Source organism: Mesoplodon densirostris, chromosome 3 (genome assembly GCF_025265405.1).
Source record: "Mesoplodon densirostris isolate mMesDen1 chromosome 3, mMesDen1 primary haplotype, whole genome shotgun sequence".
Lineage (NCBI taxonomy): Eukaryota > Metazoa > Chordata > Mammalia > Artiodactyla > Ziphiidae > Mesoplodon > Mesoplodon densirostris.
The window spans coordinates 149,095,337-149,117,325 of NC_082663.1; the positions used below are offsets into that span (position 1 = coordinate 149,095,337).

At 54.5% G+C, this 21,989-nt stretch overlaps 1 protein-coding gene across 7 annotated transcripts in view; it reads left to right on the top strand.

Moving 5' to 3' along the window:
• The first annotated feature begins 2,308 nt into the window (after positions 1–2,308).
• Positions 2,309–21,989, top strand: part of PTPRS (protein tyrosine phosphatase receptor type S) — a 102,617-nt gene continuing 82,936 nt past the window's right edge. For all 7 annotated transcript variants that reach the window (XM_060094394.1, XM_060094397.1, XM_060094396.1 and 4 more), the window contains exon 1: positions 2,309–2,458. The gene's annotated coding sequence lies outside the window, so the exon portion shown is untranslated. The remainder of the gene's footprint in view (positions 2,459–21,989) is intronic.

Sequence of the window (21,989 nt, forward strand, 5' to 3'; positions counted from 1 at the left end):
GACAGAAAACAAGCAAACTGCCCCAGAGAGTAATCAGTTCCAAATTGTAATAAATAATCTGGTACTGAGATGAAGATAAACTTTGGCAAGATGGTCAGGGAGGGTCTTTCAGAGATCTGAAGGATGAGGAGGGTCCAGTCTTGGGAAGAGCAGGAGGAACAGCATCCTAGGCAGAGGGAACAGCCAGTGCAAAGGTCCTGAAGCTGGACTGTGCCTGATGTTTGCAAGGAACAGTGAGGAGGCTGGCATGGGTGGAATGGAGTGAGCAAGGGGTGCAGATGGAGGAGGTGAGGGCAGGGAGGTGATAGGGGCAGGCAGTGGGGGACCTTGTGGGCTGCGAGGAGGACTTGGGTTTTTACCCCAAGTGAGATATTGTCTATTTCCTCCACTGGACTCAACTCCTGGAGGGCAGGAATGTTTTAGCCTTTCTGTTTATTTCTGTGCCCCAGCCCTAAAAACAGCCTGGCACACAGATTGATGGCCTGAATGGGCTGGTTTCCTGCACCATATTTTACAACTGTTTTCCTTTGCCGCTCACAAGAACTCTCAGAGGTAGATGTGGTTGTACCCTTTTTGCAGATGGTAACAGTGAGCCTCTGAGTGACTTGTTCAAAGTCCCTCTCCTAATAGGTGGCAGGGCTGAGTGTGGCTCATGCCGTGTCCAGCCCCTCCAGAGCCAGCAGTCTCATTTCACTCTACCTCCATCGAGTATGCAAGGCTTGAGCACCTACTGTGTACCTCAGATCAGCTAAGCGTTTGTGCACAGACCATCCCATTTGATTCTTCAAGATGAGGCTGTTTCCCAATTGCTTGGATGAGAAAACCAAGGTTAGACTGTCAATGGCTAGGTCAGGGTCACACTGCTAGGAAGGAGGACAAAATAGGTTCTGCAAACCTGCACTGGCCGCTGGGAAACTCCAAGCTTAATTTAGGTTCCTTGTTGAATTATTCATTCTCTTCCTCTCTTTTCTCCTATTTATGACTTCCACCTTCTCATTTTGTTCCCTGAGTTAATGCCTTTTGTTTATATCTGCATCTTTGGACAGGAATGAATGAATCAATGGTTTTGGAGGAAAAAACCCCAAATTCTAAACTTGAGTCCTTTTGTGAGGATGAGGCCCTCTCCAAACACATACCTTGGAGAAATAAAACGCTTCCAACAGGTTCAGAATACAATAATTTTATGTGCAATCTTGTTTGGTGTCTTTGAGCCCTCCCACCCTCCGTGGTAATCTTTCCATTTTTCTCTTCTTTTTTTTCCTCTTCTCATTATCCCATTTTCAAGCACCAACTACAGGCCAGGCAGGCACAGTATCACACTTCATCCTTACACTCTCTTGTGAGCAGCGGCCACCTTGCCCCATTTCACAGATGGGAAACTGAGACCCAGAGAAGCAAACCCATTTTGCAGGTGGGAAAGCTGAGGCAGGGCCCCACACGGCAAGTTAGTGTTTGAGCTGGGGTTCCTACTGTGGTTTGTCCTGCCTCAAGGGCAGCAGCTGATGGTAATCAGAAGAGATGTTTGTAAAGTGGTTACTCTGCAGGCAATGTTCCCTCACTCATTCCCTCATTCATGCAGCCAAGACACAGGGATCTCCAGGCCCCATGGAGATCCACACCCTAGCATGACCAGAATTAAATCAGGACAATGGCACAGAGAATGGAGCGTGGGGTGGCTGATGGTCATGGTCAAGGAAGGCTCCTCCCAGGAGCTGCAGGTTAAGCAGAGACAGGAAAAAAGAGAAGGGAAAGATCTTGGGGGAAGACTATTCCAGGTGAACAAACAGCAGGGGCAAGGGCCCTGAGTCAGCAGTGAACAGATTGAAAGAACTGTAAGAAGCTGGCTTGGCTTAGGTATGGACACCTGGAGGCAGAGTGATGGGTGCGAACGCAGAGAAGTGGGCCCCCCAGAGGGGGCTGGATTTTACACGGAGGGCACTGGGAAGCCATGGCACTGGGGAGCCATGGCAGAGTTTAGAGCAGCACATGGCAAACACCATGGCCTTTGGGCCAAGCTCCTTGGGGCTAGCGGGCGGACCCGCGGACAGACGGGTAACCCGGGCTGACGCCGCCTCCCACGTGTAACGCGAAGCCCCACGCCCCCACGTGCTCCCACAGCCCTTTAAACGCCCCGGGCCAGGTGACCTCGCCGAGCCGCCTCATTGGCCGAGGGGCGTGGCGACTGCGCGGCTGCGCAGTGACACGCCCGGGCCGGCCCCGCCCCCAGCCGGCGGCGGCGGCGCTAGCGGAAGGGATGACGTCACCGGCTGGGGGGGCGCGCGAGCCGGCGCGAGGGGAGCGCGAGCCGCAGTGAGTGTCCTCGCGCCGCCCGCCCGGCAGCCCGGCCGGCGCGCGCACGCCGCGAGCCGCTGGCGCTCGGGCTCCGCTCGAATCCCATGCAACAGCCAGGATGTGAAGCGGGGCAGAGCCGGGGGAGCCCAGCCCAGCCAGCCTCCAGGTAAAGGGGGAAAAAAAGATCATGAATTCGATTTAAAAAAATGCGGGCGCTCCAATGGGTTTCTCGGAGGCAGCGGAGTGGGCAAAGCGCCGGCTTTGTGCCGGGGAAGCCTGCCCGGCCATTGTGCTTGGAGGATGCTCCGCTGCAGCCGGCTGCACGCCCAGCCGCTGAGCCCAGCAAGCTGCGTCCGAACAATGCCCCTGAGGGGCTGGGCCGGGGCAGACAGGGGCAGCGGGGAGGGCTCGGCGGGCGGGGTGGGGGGCTTCGCCACGACGGGGGAGGGGGCTGGGCTGGACTCGCCCGGAGCGCGGCGTTGGAAGCTGCCCAGCGCCGCCGGCTGCACCACCCCGGGCTGCGGGCGGGGCAAAGGCGCGGAGGGAGGACGCGCGTGTGTGGGGAGGGGGTGCTGGCTCCAGCGGCGCCCGGCCAGGCTCCCCGGCCGGGTCCCGGAGGCAGGGGGTGCTGTGCTGGGGGTGGGGGCCGCGCGGGCGCCCCGGAGTGGAGACCAGCCCGGGACAGTCGGCTCCAGGTGGGAGCGAGGGGAGCACCGACTGGCCGGTGCGCCCAGGGCCGCTGCTGTGCCCGCCGCCTTCGCTCTCCAATCCCCCTCCCCTAGAGGACCCCCCTACTCAATGCTGTCTCCCCCTAGCGCCCTCCCGGCCTCATGTATCCTTTGGTGGGGAGCCTTCCGCTACCTTAGCCTTGCCCCACCCTATTGTGGCCCCAGCTCCCCCTCCCAGCTCCCCCAGGTGGGGCAAGGCAGCCCCCGGCCCCAGGGACTCTGGCGGACGGGCGGGCGCGCGCGCCCGGCCCCCGACCTCCCTTCGGAGCTGGGGGCCCCGTGGGGATCCCGGGAGAGGGGAAGCCGCCCCTGGAGCTGCCAGCCTCGCGGGTTCTGCACGCCCCGGGAGCCCCCTCGGGGGCTTGGGGGGAGGGGCGGTGACGTCATCCCGAGGGGCGGAGCCGTCTGAACCAGGTTGAAGGGGGTGCGGGTGGGGGGCGCCGTGCCCGGAGGGAAGCCCCCCGAGTTCGAGCGCCCATACTCTGAGCGCAAGGGTTTTGTCCGGGTTGCGGCCAAGTTCACTGCTCCTTACGGAAATCACTCCCAAATTTAGAATTCCGCCCTCCCCCCCTCAGCACACACACAAATCCTGGACACTTACCCCCACGAAACTCCCCCTAAATCAGAGAACTCTCCTTTGGCTGCTTTCTCTCCAAAAATCTCAAATCAGAGAATCCACCCCAAAGTGGAATCTTTTTTTCAGCCACACCCCCCAAATCCCTCTTTAGTGATTCTTCCCCGATTTCAAATCCTCCTCTAGTAGCCCCCTAAATAAGCAGCTTTTGAGTGTCCTTTCCTCTGCAACCCTTCCTCAAATTTAGCCACCCGCTAGGGTCCTCATCCCTCAAATTAACAAACCTCCCCAGCGCCTTCATCTGGGGGGTGCCTCCCCTCCCCCTCTCGGGCTCAGCTGGGATTCCCCTGTCCCCCCATCTCCATCTGGGGGAGTCTTCATTCTGAGTGTGGGGCCCTTCTGCCTCTAGCCAAACCCCTGAAAAACCAGCCTGGCCCCCAGCTCGCGAAGAGGTGGGTGGGTGTCTGAGGTGTCCAGACCGGGTATTAGGACTCTGAGAAGCGGGGACAAAAGCCAGAGGGTTCCCGAGGGTCCCGAGGACAGGGACCCACCTGCTCTGGGCCCCCATTGGTCTCCCCGCGCCCCCCCTCCCCAGGACTTTGGCTGCCGGGGTTCTGTTCTTCCCTTGATGTTCCCCATTGTTGCTGTTGCTGGGGTGCAGGGGGCAAGGGTTCCTTTTGTTTGGGGTGCCCTGCTTCCCCCTCTGAGCCATCTTGCGCCAGTGAGAAGAGAGAGCCAGCCCGCGCCTCGACTCCTGTGATACCAGCCGCCGCTGCTGGAGCTTTTATTAATCGCTGAGGGACTCTGTCGATTCTACCATTTGCATAGCTCCCCTCCCCCTCCCAGGGTCCCCTTCCTTTGTGCCCCCTCCCCCTGCCAATCTCGCCTACCTTCTGTCCCTCAGCTCTCTTCTTCCTCTGCCAGCTGATACTTTGGCTGCGGAAGGCAGGCAGCTGGGGCTGGGGGGTGGCTGCTTCCCACCCCCCAATTCTAGAGCCCACCAACTTGGGCCTGGGTCTCTGGCTGGCTCCCCTTACCCGCCCCCCGACAATGCCCTCCGAGAGGCATCTCTTGATGCCTGCTGTTGTGTCTCCATTCTTCCCCCTCCAGAAAGCTTCGTCTTGCCCTGTGCCCGGGCCTGGGGGGCACCTTCACCATGACGGTGCACTTCTGCCTGGGGCCCCGGCCCCCCCAGCCCCCTGGGGGCAGCCACCCACCATACTTGATTGCCCTGAGAGTTTGGTATAATTGGGCACAGGCAAACAAAACGTCGTGGGAGACCCGGCCTGCCTGGTGAGCTCATACGCTTTTCTATTCCTGCCACCTAGCCGATGACATCGGCCCCCCAGGGGGGGACGGGGGCTGGTGCTGTCATGTCGGTGGCCATCCTGCGAGGAGAGGCCACGCCTGGCCCACTCCTCACCCTCTGCGGGGACAGGGGGATGGGTCATTCTGGTGTGGCCGGGGTGTGGCGTTGGAGGGCGCTGCTGGGGTGTGGGCTGGGCTCCTTGGGGGAACCCTCCTCCCCCAGGGGCCCTGGCCTTGTGGTGGGCACAGAAAGAGGAGCACTGCCAGCCAGGCGCCTGCCTGCTGCCTGCACAGGAATCATCGCCCACTGACCGTGCTTCTGTTTCTAGCCCCTTGCAGCATTCCGAGCACCTTTCTTTTTTCCCTGCTTCCCAGGGGATCCCGGGCATCTTCACATATCCGTGGGCCGCATTCAGAAACATGGGGCATTTTTTTCCCAACACTGGGGCTGTGGTTCTGGGCCGAGGTGTCAGGAGCAGGTGGAAGGGGAGAAGCTCCCTGGATGTCAGGGATTTAGTGGTGGCATCTGGGGGGACAATTCTGCAGCCATCACTGTGCGCTCATTTTCTTCTTTGGGCTGCTCAGAGCGTGGGGCTTTGCCTGGTATTCCCTAGACCCGGGACGGATTGGGGAGACAGATCCACTTCTCCTCAGCAAACGGCTTTCCAGGGGTGACTCGATTTCCCCTCCTGCCTTCTGGGTTGGCACTGAACAGCCTGTTGCAGGTTTTGGAGCACAGCGCACCTCCAGCTGCCGCTCCCAGGAGCCAGGCGCTGGGAGACCTGTGGCTTCGCTGATTACTCCACCAAACAATGGTCAGCGAGGTGGCCGGGAAGGGGCAGGCAGGAACAGGCAGGGACTACGTGGCTCTGAGGCGCGGCACCCGGGAGCCCCGGGTTCACCTGCTTCGCGTGACTTTAGTGTAGCCATTGCATATGGGGGGAGTGGGGGGGCACTGAGAGACTTCAGGATGGGGAGGAAAACCCTAAAAATAAAGACGGATATTTATAAACCTGGCAGGTTTGGGGGATAATTGACAAAGCTTAATGTTTGCAGCTGAAAGCTATCCCCGCCCCCCCCCCCCCCCCCCCCGAGATGGAGCTGCATTAGGTTCCATTTGTAGAGTCATCTGGAGCCTGAGAAAGGTCCTTGGGAAGTGCAGTGGGCTTGGCCAGCACGTTGCGGGCCGTGGCTCCCTTTCTGGGTGTAGAGGGAGGGCTTGTGCTTCTGGAAAGAGGCAGGGGGCCTAGGCAGGGGCGCTGAGATGCCACCCCGCTTTCCTCTGCACCTAGGACAGCCTCCTGGCACACCCTCTGTGGGTGGGTGGCCCGTTTCCCAGAATTTGCAAGGAGGAGGTGCCCCTCTCTGCCCTTGCCCTGTCCTTCCCTGCTACAAAAGATGCCCGGCGGGGGTGTGTGGAGAGACCCCAGCTGCCGGCCAGGCAGGGGGGCTCAGCCTCCACTGGGGACAGGGGGCAAGTTCCAGGTGCCAAGCTGACAAAACCCCGTGTGTGTCCGTGGACAAAAGTCACACCACTGCTCTGGGGAGAATGAGGGCTTTTCAGATGGTTTCAAACATTTTGTCTGACTTCAGCCTGGAACCAGAAAGCTCCTGGCTTATAGCCGGAGAAGATGGGGTGTTGGAAGGGGGTGAAATTCAAGCGCATGTCAGCCTGTCACCAGGAGGACGGACAGCCCGGACGTAGGCAGATCTTAGCTTGAGATGCACAGGAAGTGGTGACACCTGGGTCTGCTGACCCAGCGGTCCAACTTGTTACCCCCTCTGGCCTTCTAGAAGCTCACGGGTTTCGAGTGTGGTTTGGGGGTTTTCCCCCTTCTCTCTTTTTTCTCTAAGGAAAGAAAAGGCACACACACACACACACACAGGGAAAAAAAAAAGAACCCCGACGTACCATTTCTGTCTTGTCTCTGATATTTCAGAAGCGTTGTCGGGGGGGGGGGCGGGGGGCGGGGTGTTGTGTAGGGGGAGCATGAAAAAAATCAATTGGCTTACACTTCTGCAAAGGCGAAAATTAACGAGCGGGTGGGAGTGACTCACGGACAGGCCCCGACTTTCGTGTTGCTTTATTTTTGTCTCTCTTCTCTCTCCCCTCCTCTGAGGAGCTGCCGGTGCCCCTGCCCCTCCCCCCTGGTCTGGCCAGGCTGGACCTGGGGGTTGGTGCTATTCCGGGCTGGCCGTGGAATCCCTCTCCTGTTCTCAGAATCGAGGCGCCCTCCCAGTCCTGCGGAGGCCAAAAGGATTCCAGACCTGAAAACACACCGAGGTTTCTTTCCCCGGAGATCCCCATACTCATTCCCATGGATTCCACCCTGATCTGAGGCTTCGAGCTTGGGTTTCTGGGTCACAGTGACCCCGCTCCCATAAATACCCTTTTTTTTGAAGGGGCAGATTTTCTCCAGAACTCCCTGGATGGTCCCTGCGGCTTTTGAGTTTTTTCGGTTTGTTTTTTGAACTCTTTGCTGTTACATCAGTCCCCTGTAGGAAGGCCAGGCGTTTGCTCCTGGGGAAACTGAAAATCCCGATTTTTTTGTTTCCTGGTTCTCTCCTTCCTCTCTCTCTCTCTCTGTGGCATCGCCTCTGCCCTTTAACCTCTCCGTGTGGGAGCCTCCTCACTTACAAAATGAGGTTATGCCTCTGGCTTCGGGGTGGGGGGGCCTGATTTCCAGCACCCACCCTGCTGTGCATACTTGGGCTGGTTGGTTGACCTCTCTGTGCTCCTTCATCTCTAAGATCAGAGCAGTCACAGCCTGCTTCATGGCAAGCCTGGACAGGAGATGCTGTAGGTAAAGTGCCTCCCTCAGCTCTTGGACGTGTCATCGGTTGCTGGCTGCATCTGTCTTATGACGCCCGGCCCCCAAATGGTGTCGCAGCCTCAGTGCCAGAGGCCTGGGACCCTCGGATGGAGGCAGGCCAGGTGGAGAGGGGCCGGGAAGATGCTCTATTGTCGTGCTGTCGTGTGGGTAATTGAGTGTTGGTGGAAATTCAGGGGTTCTGGGGAAGGGAGGTCGATGCGTCTGTGTGTGTATAATTTAATGCCACTTATAATTAACCCCGTGATCAGCAAATGAGGGGATGTCGGGGGATAATAATGGCTGCTCTGACTTATTTGGAGTTGGTGCCTGTGCCAGGTCCTACGCTGAGTAAGCACCTTAAGAGCATGCTCGGAACCCCATTTTGCAGAAGGGAAACTGAGGCACAGAGAGAGGTCTTCACTGGCCTGAGGTCACACAGTCCACAAGTGACAGAACTGGAAATCTTACCCAGGACTAGTGGCTGCCAGAACCTGAAGTCTTAACCCCTGGGAAGGAGCCAGGGCTCTGCCCCATTGTCAAAGAAGTAGCTTTGATGACGGTTCACCTGCTGGGTGAGAGTCACTGTGGAGACTCCGGGGCTCCCACCTGCCTTCCTCAGAGGGTAAGAGTATGGACGCTGGTCCGAGGTTGCTTGGTTTCAAATCCCGGCTCTGCCACTCGCTGGCTGTGTGACCTAGGGCAAGTTGCCCAACCTCTCTGTGCTTCCATGGTCACATCTGTAAAATGGAGAGTAATGCTATCCACCTCATCGCTTTGTTGGGAGGATTAAATGAGTTAATGCGTGTAAAGTGATGTGTTGATCCATAGCCAGACCTGCCTGGTGGGGGCTCCCCAGCAGCACCCCCCAACCCTCAGCCCCTCACGGGGTCTAGCATGGGAGAAATGTTAGGATGACTCAGCCACTGCAAACTGGGGCGTTCCCCGTCACTGGCTGCCTAATCAAGGCCGCCCCACTTGTGCAGCAGGACCGGGCCAGGGCCTGGCAGGATCTGAGCCATAGGAAGCCAGGCCAGGCAGGCGGAGAGGGCAGGTGGCTCCCACACACCTGAGACCTCAGACAGTGGCCCCCCGACTTCCAGAGCTATGGTGGATCTGGGTGAGTGCCTGGGGGGAGGTTCGGGACAATTCAGGGCCATGTGGGCTCAGCTTTGACTCGGGCCCTGCTGAGAGGTGCTCAGGAAAGCAGTCAGTTTATAAGCTTGGTGTGTGAGCCTTCATTCATTCATTTTCCAATTCATTCATTCATTCAATCAATCAGTATTTGTTGAATACCGGCGGCCAGAGAACTCAAGAGCCAGACTCTGGGTTCAAATCCCAGCTCTGCTGCTCACCAGCTGTGGGGCCTCAGACTATTTATGTAGACCAGCTGTGGAGCCTTGGACTAGTTATGTAGCTGCTGTGTGCCTCAGTTTCCTCATCTGTAAAATGGGTGCTTTGGTGTTGCTTTACTCATGAACAAATACATGCCAAGTAGACAGAAAGCGCTTCGTACATTCTTTTCCTTTCTTTTTGTAAATAAAAGCAAATGAAAGTCGAATTCTGGGGATACAGCCGTAAACAAGGCAGGCTCGGTCCTCCATCCCCTGGACCCTGCAGTCTATTGGGAGAGACTGAATACATAAATAAGCTAAGCAAGAAAAATATCGGCTGCAGTAGGGCTCTGCAGAGACTGGAAATGACCCCTGCCCCCGGCAGGTCACCAGGCCACTATTTTGTCTGGGGGTGGGGATCAGGGGGACCTTTCTGAGTTGAACAGGTATTGGGAACAGCAGGTGCAAATCTGGGAGGTGGAGCATCTTCAGCTGTGTGGCAGGAGGTGAGGGAAGCAGAAGCAAGAGGTGGGTGACCACATGGGGTCCCGACACTGAGGAGTTCACATTGCAGTTTCCACACGTACAGCTAGAGTTTGCTGAAAGCCCCAGAGCTTGGGTGCAGAGTGGAGACCTGGAAACTGGGGAAACACCTCTTGGAACAACTGTCATGCCGAGGCCCAGAGAGGGAGAGGAACTTGCCCAAAGCCACACAGCCACGCCTGCCTGCCTGCCTGCCCAGCTGGACCTCGCACTAGAAGGGTGGGCTGGATGTCTTCACACCAGTCCAGAGAGGGTAACATGACAGAACAAACGTTTGGATACCAAGGGGGAAAGGGAGGCGTGGGATGAATTGGGAGATTGGGATTGACATATATACACTATTGATACTGTGTATAAAGTAGATAACTAATGAGAACCTACTGTATAGCACAGGGAGCTCTACTCAGTACTCTGCGGTGACCTAAATGGGAAGGAAATCCAGAAAAGAGGGGATATATGTATATGTATAGCTGATTCACTTTGCTGTACAGTAGAAACTAACACAACATTGTAAAGCAACTATACTCCACTAAAAATAAAAAAAAAAAAAAAGACATGGCAGAAATGTCATTCTCAAACCCCAGTGCCCATCAGGGCTGGGCAGGTCATGCCAAGGGGTGGTGGGCACCAGACGGGCAGCCCTGAATGGCTCCACAGCCAGATCTGCTTGGTTTTCCAAGATAAACCAGAAATCTAGATTTTTTTTAACATGAAATGGCCCTAGTTTTTCATTCTTTGATCGTTCTTCTCCATACAACACCTCCGTTTGCCAGTTGTGTGGACTCGACACCTCACTTGCGGTCCCCAAGCCTCAGTTTCCCAGGCTGTAAAATGGATTGAAGAATCACAGCCACCTTGAGGGGTTATTTGGAGGCAGCGGTGCGATTATTCACGGGGAGGGCTGAGAACAGGGCCTGGGCCAGCAGCTGCGCTCGATAAACGTTGGCTCTGATTATATTAATATTGGTCATAATGATAAACTTAAACGCTACACAGAAGGAAGCCGGCTCATCCCACGGGGCAGGGCTGTGAATTATCTTCTGGCTTCAGGACCCGTTCCTCGCCTCCTGTCTTTTCCGGAAATACCTGTTTGCTCTTGGGGCTGGGGCACCGGGTCACCTGCGTTATCAGTAGAGTTCATTACAGTGGCTCTCAACCAGGGGCGATTTCGCTCCTCCAGGGGACACAGGGCAATGTCTGGGGACATCTGTGGTCATCACGACTGGGGGCTCTCCTGGCATCGAGCAGGTGGGGCCAGGGATGCTGCTCAACATCCCGCAGCGCCCAGGATGGCCCTCCACAGAGAATGATTAGGTTCTAAATGTCAGTAATGCTGAGCCTTAGAAAACCTGATTTGTGCTCCAGACCCCAGTGGTGAGAGAAACCAGGCAGCCGGGCCATTGGCTTGTCCATGAACATCCGCCTCCCATGCCTTGCACCGTCTTGCTGGACTCAAATGCCGAGATTGCTAACGGGTTCCCGCTGCCCACCTGTCCCGGCCCCACGGCCCAGTTGATTATCACAAGCGTGTAATTGCCCCTGACGTATGGATTCTAGAAGCACGAACGGCTGGGGTTTCTGGTGACAGTGCTGGATCTGGGAGATGGAGGGGCTGCTGCGGGCATGTCTTTCCCCTTTTTCCCCACCTGGCCTTTGGAGGCCGGAGCACTAAGTTCGAATCCTGGTACAGGCCCTCCTCGGTTGTGTGAGGTGACCCCTTATTCCCTCCCCCCAGCCTCGCTTTTCTCATCCATGAAATGGGGATACATCTTGCCTGCTGTGTCATTGGGAGTTAAATGCTGTCACGTTGATATGGGACCTGGCACCCAGGGTACACAAGCAGGGACTAAATGACTGTGCTCTCCCATCCCCCATCTTCATGAACCGCTGGGGGAGATGTGGATGGAGCTCCACACCCACAATTTCCCAAAGAACTGCAACGGAGGAGAAATAACCCAAACAGGCATGAAGTCCCCGTCATGGAGCCTACACTGCGTGTCTGGCCCTGGGCTCCGGCTTCACTCAAACTTTCTCCTTTATCCTTAGAACAGCCCTGAGAGGTGGCAGCTGTCGCCCCACCTGGCAGATGGGGAAACTGAGGTACGGAGTGAGGATGAGAAACTGGCACGCTGGAGCCTTTTCCTGGGGCTGCCTGTGTGCCCACAGGTGAACTGAGGTGGCATTTCTGTGCTTGTGGAGGTTCAGTGGGTCTTTACTTGGTTGAATGATCTGCTCTTGCTTTCTTGAAATTCTTAATAATTTTTACACAAGGAGGCTCTGCGGTTTCATTTTGCCCAGCTGGAGCACATAGCAATTATGGAGCCAGAAGGTTGGTCGCAGAAGGAGGGACATGTTGTCGGCTGGTCTGGATCTGAGATATGTTTTTGCCTCTTATGAGCTGTGTGACTTCAGGGAAGTTGCTTTGCCTCTCTGGTTGGCACACCCAAACCCTGCTTGCCAGCCAGTCCCCTGCCGGCTTCTCCACCCACTCCCTCCTCACTCATTCTGTGCCAACCACCTTGACCTTCTTCTTCTCCCACTTCCAGGCTTTCGTCCTTGCTGTTTCCTCCGCCAGGAGCTCCATTTCTGGCCAGGCCAACCCTATCCAGGCAGTGTTCCCCGGCACTCTTTTTTTTTTTTTTTTTTTAATTATTTATTTATTTATTTTTGCTGCGTTGGCTCTTCGTTTCTGTGCGAGGGCTTTCTCCAGTTGTGGCAAGTGGGGGCCACTCTTCATCGCGGTGCGCGGGCCTCTCACTATCGCGACCTCTCCCGTTGCGGAGCACAGGGTCCAGACGCGCAGGCTCAGTAGCTGTGGCTCACGGGCCTAGCCGCTCCACGGCATGTGGGATCCTCCCAGACCAGGGCTCGAACCCGTGTCCCCTGCATTAGCAGGCAGATTCTCTGCCACTGCGCCACCAGGGAAGCCCCCCCGGCACTCTTTTTATTTTACTTCTTCAGTTGCTATTTTGCGGTCTGTCTGCCCCCCTTTTCAGGATGGGAGCTCCACCTGGCTCCCTCTCCCCAGACCAGCCACCCTGGTTTTTGAGAGCCACTGCCCTCCTGCACTAGAACCAGCGTGTCTAATTGTCCAGATTAGGCGGGTCATGGTGGCTGGGAAAGCCCCACATCAGGCAGCTGAAACGCCCTCACTCAGTTCCCACTGCCCTGGGCAGGGAGGCTAGGAGACCAAGTCCCCAGTGGAGATGCTGTGTGACTTCGGCCACTCGCTTGCCTTCATGAGTCTCTGCATGTCTGAGCTGTTTGGCGCAGAAGCCATGATGATTGGCTGTTGAGAGCCAGGGGCCCTGAGGACAGGTGTCATGGGGTCAGGGAACCCTGAAACAGTCCATGAGGTTTCTTGTCTCCTGGGGAGGAGGTGAGAAGCCCAAAGGAGCAGGGAACCCCCAAAGGGCATAGTAACTGGGCCAGGGGATTTTTAAGACTCAAGTAGCCCTGATGTTCATTTGACACCGTGTGCATCCGGCCAGATAGGTAGAAAAGTCACTTAGGAGCCCCCAGGAATGGGCCAGGCTTTCTTTGAGGGATTGAATTGGATGTCTGAATAACCCACGTGTGAGTCTTGGCCTCACGCACAGCATGACCCTGGGCCAGCGGATTCTCCTGCCTGGCCCTCAGTCTCCTTGTCTTAAAATGGGAGTAAGACTGTCTCTTGAATGATTAGAAAGATCCGAACCGAGTGTGCTTGGAAAGTGCTGGCATGGCAAAGATGTAACTGGCTAAACATCATACAATACGGCATGATGATGAATGCCTTCTGGGGGCAAATTGGGGGACTTGCATACAGAGCTTTGGGGCACAAAGGGTTTGGGGGTCCTGGGAGCAGCAGGGCCCAAGTCTGGCTTCTCCCAGGGGTGTCGAGTCTCCTGCTGCAGTGCTGAGAGCAGGCTTGCAGGAGGCCTGCCCCAGGACCACCTGAGCTGCGGTGGGGAAACCGAGTCACACCTGTGTGGCCAGAGCCCTCGACAGGTGCAGGGGCTCAGTTCTGACCTTCTAGTTCTGTGCCTCAGTCACCCTGTGGGCTGCATCGAGGCCTCTGGACTCCCCATCCAGTGCTCTCCCCGACATCACCAAAATTTCAGTCACTCACTTTGACATGTGCCTTTTGCCCCATCTACCTGGTCCTCCTAGTGACTTGGTAGTTTTCTTGAAACCCATTCTCTTTGAAAACTTAAAGGAGAAAAATTTGTCTTACTGTCGTGAATGGGCAACCTGGTATGTCCTTGACATAAGAAGGCAGAACCTTTGAAGTAAATGTGATGAGAACCAAAAGAAAAAAGAAAAAAAAATTGACATTAAATCATCCTGCTGCCGCCCACAGGCGTAGAGCAGAGGCCAAGGGCTACTGAGGCGTTAAAGCCCAGTTAGCACCCACCGGAGACTTCCAACCTTGAGAAGGCTGGAAAAAGCCGGGGAGGGGGATGGCGCCCTTGCTGGTCGAATCCGTGTGGCTGAACATGGCTAGAACTGTTTGGGGGTCTCCACCTTCGGACCGGGGTGTTAGGACTTTCTTGTGTGTGTCTTGAGTATTCCTTCTCAACAGCCTGGGGAGAAGGTTATTTCTCCCTGAATTCAATTAATGAGCCTATTAAAAACTATTTATTTTCCCTGACAGTTGTTTACTGAGGAGAAGGAGATGAATTGGCTGGGCATCCTCACCAGGCAGGCGCAAGGTGGGACGGGAGATGCCTGGTGCCTTGGGCCCAGGTGCTTAGCGAGCACAGACCATAGGTGGGGTCCTGCCTTCCGAGGGGCCCCTGGAAACACGGAGCCTGAACTTGGTCTGCGGCCAGCTTCTGACCTTGGGGTATTTGGGGAGGCGGAGCCTGGGATGAATGAAAAGCATCCTGGCGTGGAGGCCAGGGGCTGGCCCTGATAACATCTGTCTTCTCTATGCAGGCCAAAGTCTCTCAGATACACTGGTTTAAAAGTAAGACCTAACCCCATCGAGCTACATGTTTTTGGTGGGGTCTCCCAATATCCCGTCTTTCTCCTCCACAGCAATTGAACCCTTTGACTTATCTGGGCACATAGCCACCTGGTGAAAAAAAAAAACCAAACATTTCCCATTGTACCTTGCAGCTGTCTGTGCTATATGATTCAGTTCTGACCAGTGGGATAAATGAACAGAATTTCCTGGAAATGCCTTCAAAGGGAGGTAGCACATGCTTCCTTCTCCCCACCCCCAGCTGGAATACAGAGGTGATGGTAGGCACCCAGGCATCCATTTTGGACCATGAGGCAGGTATCAGTGATAAGAATGGGGGATCAAAGAGATGGAAGGAGCCTGGACCCTGATGATTATGGGGTGGGCAAAATAGCCCTGAAAGGACGACCTGGGAGCTTCTTTTATGTGAAGATGCCTCTCTTGTGACTTTTCGGCATCCGCAGCCCAACTTGATCCTAATAGCGGCAGTAGGTGAGCCTCAGGACACGGTGCTTTTCTTCCTTCTCTCCTCGGGTCTCTGCTCATTTTTAAGTGAGGCTTCCCCTGACCTCCCTGTGAAGATTTGCAAAGTTATTACTTGCGAAACGATTTGTAAGAGTGTTATTTGCAAATCCACCTCTCTACCTGGCCACCATCTTCCCCTCGCCTGCTCTGCTTTTACTGGAATTGCTGTCGCCATCTCCATGTCTTATGCCTTTTACGTGTCATCCACTTCCTTTTCGGCCGTCTCCTCTGCTGTGTCCACAGCAGCGCCTGTGCACAGTAGGGCCCCGTGCACGTTTTGCACCCACAGATCTCTGTTCACAGGGCAAGAAATGAGGCTCTGAGATGCCTGAGGTCCTCCAGCTGGCTGGTGGCAGCGCCTGCATTGGCACCAACCAAGCAGGTGGCTCCCGAGTTCTCCCTTTTCACTCGCCTCTCCCCCTCCCCCTGCAGTCGGCCAGTTCGGGCCACCCAGCGCTGCTCCTGATCCTTCCTCCCGCCCCCATGTTCTCACCTCGGCCTCCAGAAATAGCCCCTTTAAAATAGCCGTGTCCCTGCATTCTGGGGCTTCTGCCTGCCCACGGACGTGATGCCGTGCTGACGGTCCAGCCTCTTTATTGCTGTGGGATTTTTAAAAATACAGTTGGTGTTAGGTGTTCCCCCCCCCCCATTTTTACGCCTGAAGAAGCCCAGCCACCCACAGGCTGTTTCCATCCTGACACTTGTCATTTGGGGTTTCGCACTGTGTGTCCCTGTGGATCCTGATCCTCCATCGCGGCCAAGGGGTATCTGGTTTGCAGAGCCGAGAGCTTCCACTGCAGGCTCACGCCAGCCCACAGTTCCAAGTCTGGTCAGGAAGCCCTGGGTCCGAGTCCCAGGGCTGCCTCTTGCTGGCTATGTGGCCTCAGGCACGTGGAGCAACTTCTCTGGGCCTCGGTTCACCAGTCTGTGAAATGGGGACATCTCGGGACTCAGGCACATGGCTGAAGTTCTCTGAGCCTCAGTATACCCACCTGGAAATAAGACCCCTGATGGTTTTTCACTCGGGCCAGCACACAGTGGGTGTTCTTGAGATGTGAGCCGACCTCGTTATAGCACTCGGGCCACCTCTGAAACGGCCTCCATTACCCATCCCAGGGAAGGATGGAGTGAATTTGGTGCCAGGTCTGGGCACTGCCGCTTCTGGGAACCTTCAGGAAATCACTTCCTCCCTCGGGGACTCAGTTTTCCTCATCTGTAGAATGGGGCATGTTACCAGATTGTTAGAGGGTGGCTGAGGCATAAGGTACACTCGCTGTTTCCCCCTCCCCCACCAGGCCAAGGACACAGCAAATGGTCCGTAGGTGTTGCAGCTGTTTTCCTGCCATGTTTTATACTTGTATTCATTGAGACCATGTAGATTAGTGGTTAAGAACCAGACTCTAGGACCAGATGGCTTGGGTTCGAGTCCCAGCTCTATTCCTCGTCTGCTGTGATTTCACCTCCCGGCCTCAGTGTCCCCATCTGTAAAACAGGGAAAATGATGACCCCACCCTCCCAGGGTCCTTGGGAGGATCCGATGAGTTAGCAAGGGTGAAGCCTTACTGCTGGGCTCAGAGTGAGGGTGACACGGCGCCCCTACATAATACATCTATTCCCTAAATAGTCATCAGGCACCTTCCAGAGTGGCACCTCTTCCTGGCAGCGGGATCAGGGAGATGGATGCTTCTCGAGTCAATCTGTTTGTTTGGCTTGGAGGTGCTGGCTCAACCTCTGGGGCCTCCCTTCCAACGGGGCAGGGATTAAACTGCCCGGAGGAACATGCCCATCCCAGGCCACAGGCACTACGGAGGCCGCCCCTGCTTCCTGCATTTTCTCAGCAGGTGTTGGCTGGAGGCTCAGGAAAGGGGGCAGAGGGCAGAGTCCAGGGATAGCTCAGAAATGGGGACAGGAAGGGCCCCCCGGAGGAGGCGTGGATTTGCTTCCTCCGTCAGCCAGCCCTGGAGGACCGGCGGCTGGTTCAGCTGTGGCTGCCGCCTCCCCACATCTGTGCCTTGTCATCCGGGCACCTACTGTGTGGTGGGTCTCTGCTGGGGCCCGGTGGGGAAGAAGTGTATGCCTTTGTGGGGCTCACGTTCTGATCAGGAAGAGGTAATAAGCAAAATATGTGTCATGTCAGGTGGTGATAAGAGAACACAGTAAAAGAGAAAAAGGGATACGTGAGTGGAGGGATGAGGGCTGTCGTTTATGTTTTTGGTTTTTTTTTTTTTGTGGTACGCGGGCCTCTCACTGTTGTGGCCGCTCCCATTGTGGAGCACAGGCTCCGGACGTGCAGGCTCAGCGGCCATGGCTCACGGGCCCAGCCGCTCCGCGGCACGTGGGATCCTCCCAGACCGGGGCACGAACCCGTGTCCCCTGCATCGGCAGGCAGACTCTCAACCACTGTGCCATCAGGGAAGCCCCCAGGGCCATCATTTTAAATGGGGTTTTAGGGACGGCTTTTTATTGAGGAGTTGACAATTTGAGTAAAACTCTGATGGAGGTGAGGGAGGAAGCCAAGTGGCTGTGTCGGGGGAGAATGTTCTGGGCAGAGGGCACAGCCTGTGCAAAGGCAGCACCGTGCCTGGCGTGTTGGAGGAACATCGAGGAGGCCCGTGTGGCTGGAGCAGAGTGAGCGAGGGGGAGAGAGGGAGGAGGGGAGGGCAGGGAGGGGACAGGGGTGGGGGCAGGTCATGTAAGAGCACAGGCAGAGAGGACTTGGGCTTTTACCCAGAGGAGGGAGGTGGGTACCTGACTCAGGCACTCACAGGAGCCCTTTGGCTGCTGCAGGGAGGCTAGACGGTGGGAGTGGGGGGCACAGGGCAGAGGAGACTGTACTGGTCCCAGCAGGATGGTGGGGTGGAACAGGTGGAGACAGAAGATGGGGGAGAAGTGGGGAGATTTGGGATAGAGTTTGAAGGCAGACTTTTCATAGGTTTAATCTTCATGGTAGCTCTGTGAGGCAGGGACTCATACCCATTTGGCAGGTGGAGAAACTGAGGCCCAGAGAGGTTGAGTCGTTTGCCCAGTGTCACACAGCTAGATGTTGCACAGCGGCTGGGTGGCCTGGCTGGGGCGCAGCTTGCTCTCTAAGCACTTCACATCTGTCACTTCCTCCTAATTTATGTATAGATTGACCCTCTTTGTTTATTTAAAATTTTATTGGAGTGTAGTTGATTTACAATGTTGTGTTAGTTTCAGGTGTACAGCACAGTGATTCTGTTGTACATATATTTATTCTTTTTCAGATTCTTTTCTCATATAGGATATTACAGAATATTGAGTAGAGTTCCCTGTACTATACAGTTGGTCCTTTTTGCTTATCTATCTTATATATAGTAGTATGTGTATGTTCATCCTAAGGTCCTGATTTATCCCTCCCCCCACGTTTCCCCTTTGGTAACCATAAGTTTGTTCTGTTTTTTTTTTTTTTTTAACATCTTTATTGGAGTATAATTGCTTTACAATGTTGTGTTAGTTTGTGCCATATAACAAAGTGAATCAGCTATATGTATACATATATCCCCATATCTCCTCCCTCTTGCGTCTCCCTCCCACCCTCCCTATCCCACCTCTCTAGGTGGTCACAAAGCACGGAGCTGATCTCCCTGTGCTATGCGGCTGCTTCCCACTGGCTATGTATTTTACATTTAGTAGTGTATATATGTCAGTGCCACTCCATAAGTTTGTTTTCGATACCTGTAAGTCTGTTTCTGTTTTATAAATAAGTTCATTTTTATCTTTTTTTTTTTTTTATGCTGTGTATTTAAAGGCTCCTGTGAGGTTGAGTTCTCTTAGTCAAGATGTTGGCTGGGGTCCCCGCCCTGCCCCATTTTAGAAAAATACATTGTAAGTGCTGTTGGCAGGTAGACTGGGACAAAGCCAGGGATCCTGGATTTGAATCTGCCCTTACCTCTTACTTTGCTTTGTGACTTCATGGCTTTTGCCCAACCTCTCTGAACTCTCATTTACTGTGAAATCAGACTCAGCTATTTGCTCGTCATCCCAGTAATATTTTTTGAGCTCCTGCTGTGTGCCAGGTAGTTTTAGGCAGATGGGTTATTCCTGTCTTGACCACTGCGGCCCCTAAAATGTTAGTTGACAAAACCACAGTGCTTGGGCCACTCGAGGGTGGGTGGGAGCCTTCCATGCATTATCAGTACCTTCCATGGATCCCTTAGTGCGGGTGTCAGAGGCTTGGAGGGAAATCTTGGGGCAGCCACCCATGGGAAATGCTAGGTGCCTGGGGCCTGGCCGCACAGGGACTGGTGCCACGTGCAGAAGCCCAAATCAGCAGCACTGGGGTGAAAAGCAATTCAGAAGAGGTGGACTTGGAACACAGAGGTGGTTTAGAAAAACTTGAAGCATATATTTTACTTACACTTTGCATTTATGTTCAGGAGAGAAAGGTGATCAAAGTGTATGTCCAAAGAAGTCTAAGAAAGCTCTTTCAGTCGCTTTCAAATGATAATTCTGTGTGATAAGGAAGTCATGTCCAGTTTAATTGGTAGCATTTTTTCTTTCTTATTGACACATAAAATAATTATGCAACTCAAACTCAATGAAATACAGAAATCGTCAGCTCTGGAACTGGGATGAGGAAGAGGGAGAGAGGATGCAAGGCTCTAAGAGTGAACAATAGGAGGGGAGGTCAAAGAAGGCTTCCTGGAGGGGGTGGCAGCTGATCTGGGATGTGGTGGTTGAGTAGGAGTTACTTGGGCAGAGAGAGAAGGGAATGGTGTTCCAGGCAGAGGGAACAGCATGGGCAAAGATTTCCCATGCAAAGTCACTGTGAGCCTTCAAGGTGAAGTGGTTAAATCTTGTGTCTTTCATGGGGCCCAGCTCATAGTAGGTGCTCACTGAATGGATCATGGTAGATGTTAGACCAATGGGTCCATAATAGGCAGCCAGTCAATGGGCACGAGGTAGGTGCAAAGTAAGCAGGCGCTGCCCTCAGTCCCAGATGTGGATGATGCTGTGTGGGTGTTGCTTGCCAGCATCTGCGTTCTGAAAGATCTGAGACCCAGAGGTTTGAATCTGTTTGAAGTCCCTCAGCAGGTTGACTGTTGAGCAGGGATAACCTTGAAGGTTATCCTCAGCTTTCTGCCATGCTACTAATGAGGCTCTATCCTCAGTTGCACAGTGGGCATGCAGCTTGAAAGGAGGAGAAACCCAAATCAACTAACTTTAGTTTTTTTAAAAAAAGCAGATGGATTGATTAGCTCTTGTAACTGAGAAGACTGATGTTAGAATAGACCAGCTTCAGGCATGGCTTGATCCAGGGGCTCAGACAAGGATCCTTTAACTCCTTGTTAAAGAGAAAGAAAAGCAGACCCAGATTGCTTAAACTGCTTGCCAGAGACCACTCAGCTAGGAGGTTAAGCCACAGTTCAGACTCGGGTTGCTCTGAATCTAAAGCCTGTGACTTGTCCCAAGCTAGGGAGTGATGACTCCATTTTACAGATGGGAAAACTGAGGTTCGTAGAAGGGAAATGACTTACTTCAGGTCATTGAGTAAGCAAGGAGCAGAGCCTGGGACCAAACTCACATCAAACTCGTGGTCTTGGACCTCATACCATATGGTTCTCTGTAAACACAGGTTGAATGGTGAGTTGGTCCAACTGAGGCAGAGCAGAGGAAAGGTTTGCCAGGGACCACACTGACCTTGGGCCAGGCTCTCCCCTCCCCCCACCAAAAGGGCCCACGCACACTCCCTCCTGCCACCAACCCTGTATGGTTATGACTTTCCCCTTGTTCTTGATGAACACATAACGGGTGACAGGTGAGGAGGTCCCTGCTGGCCCTGGCTTCATGCCAGCTCTGGGTTCCGGCCAGCCCTGCCCATCTCTGTCACAGGAGGAAATGAGATTGGCAGCCAGTTGTTCTCTTCTGAGCCAGCCACCTTGCTCCCCGATGCCCGGTTTCCAACGTTTGCATTGATTGCTCAAGCCCTCCTCCCTTCTCCCCAGCAAACATCCGACCGACGGCTCAGTAACTCTCACCGTTTCCACCTGAGCAGTCCTTCCTCTGCTCCCTTTGCCCTTGGGCATCTCCATGGCATTGGGCACCTACTGTCTACCAGGTGTTGAGCTCGACTGCTAGCAAGCTTTGTTCGCCTCATCCTACGTCAGGCTCTGGGCCCAGCTGACCTGTGCTCATATCCCCTCTTTGCCACCTCCAAGCTGTGTGACTTTGGGTAAGTGGCCTGACCTCTCTGAGGCTCAATTTTGTCTTCTGTAAAATGGAGAGAATTAGGTGAGATATGTGTCTAGCAAATAATACATGGTCTTAAAATATTAGCAAGTATTGTTATTGTCATTTCAGGATTAGTACCTCTAGGTCTGTTGGTCTCCTCTCTCCTTTCCCACACATCCTACACCCAACTCTTCCGTGCCGTGCTTTTTCACAAACAGACTCAGTATGTACAGAGCCTTCATCTCCTTTTTCTGGGCTGTGTACTGTGCCACTGGCTTGTCCAGCCCCTTCCTGACCGTCATGCCCACCCATCTCTCTCTTTCACTTTCCTGTGAGATGAGCTGCAGTGCTTTTCACACATAGGCTTCAAGCATGAGTAAGAGGTTCTATGTGGAATGCACATTTTAGAATTCGTTGGATCTCACCTGGTCACCCTACAGAGTGTCTGTAATCTCCATTCCAGCCACCAGCAAGTGAGCACAGGCTTCCACTTAACAGTGTAGTAGGATAGGAATGTTTTTATTCTTTGGCGGCTCCCACCAGACCAGTTGCAGAAACCTCCCATGGTTTCAGATCTAAAATTTTCTTTTAGACCCCAGGAAAAGCTTCTAAGTGTTGAGAAAATAATCACAGTGCCTCCTCTGGGCCCAGGATCCTTCTGGGGGGCATCTAGAGATTCATCAGTGGATATTTATTGAGCACCTACTGTATGCTGGGCCCTGACCCAGGTGCTGG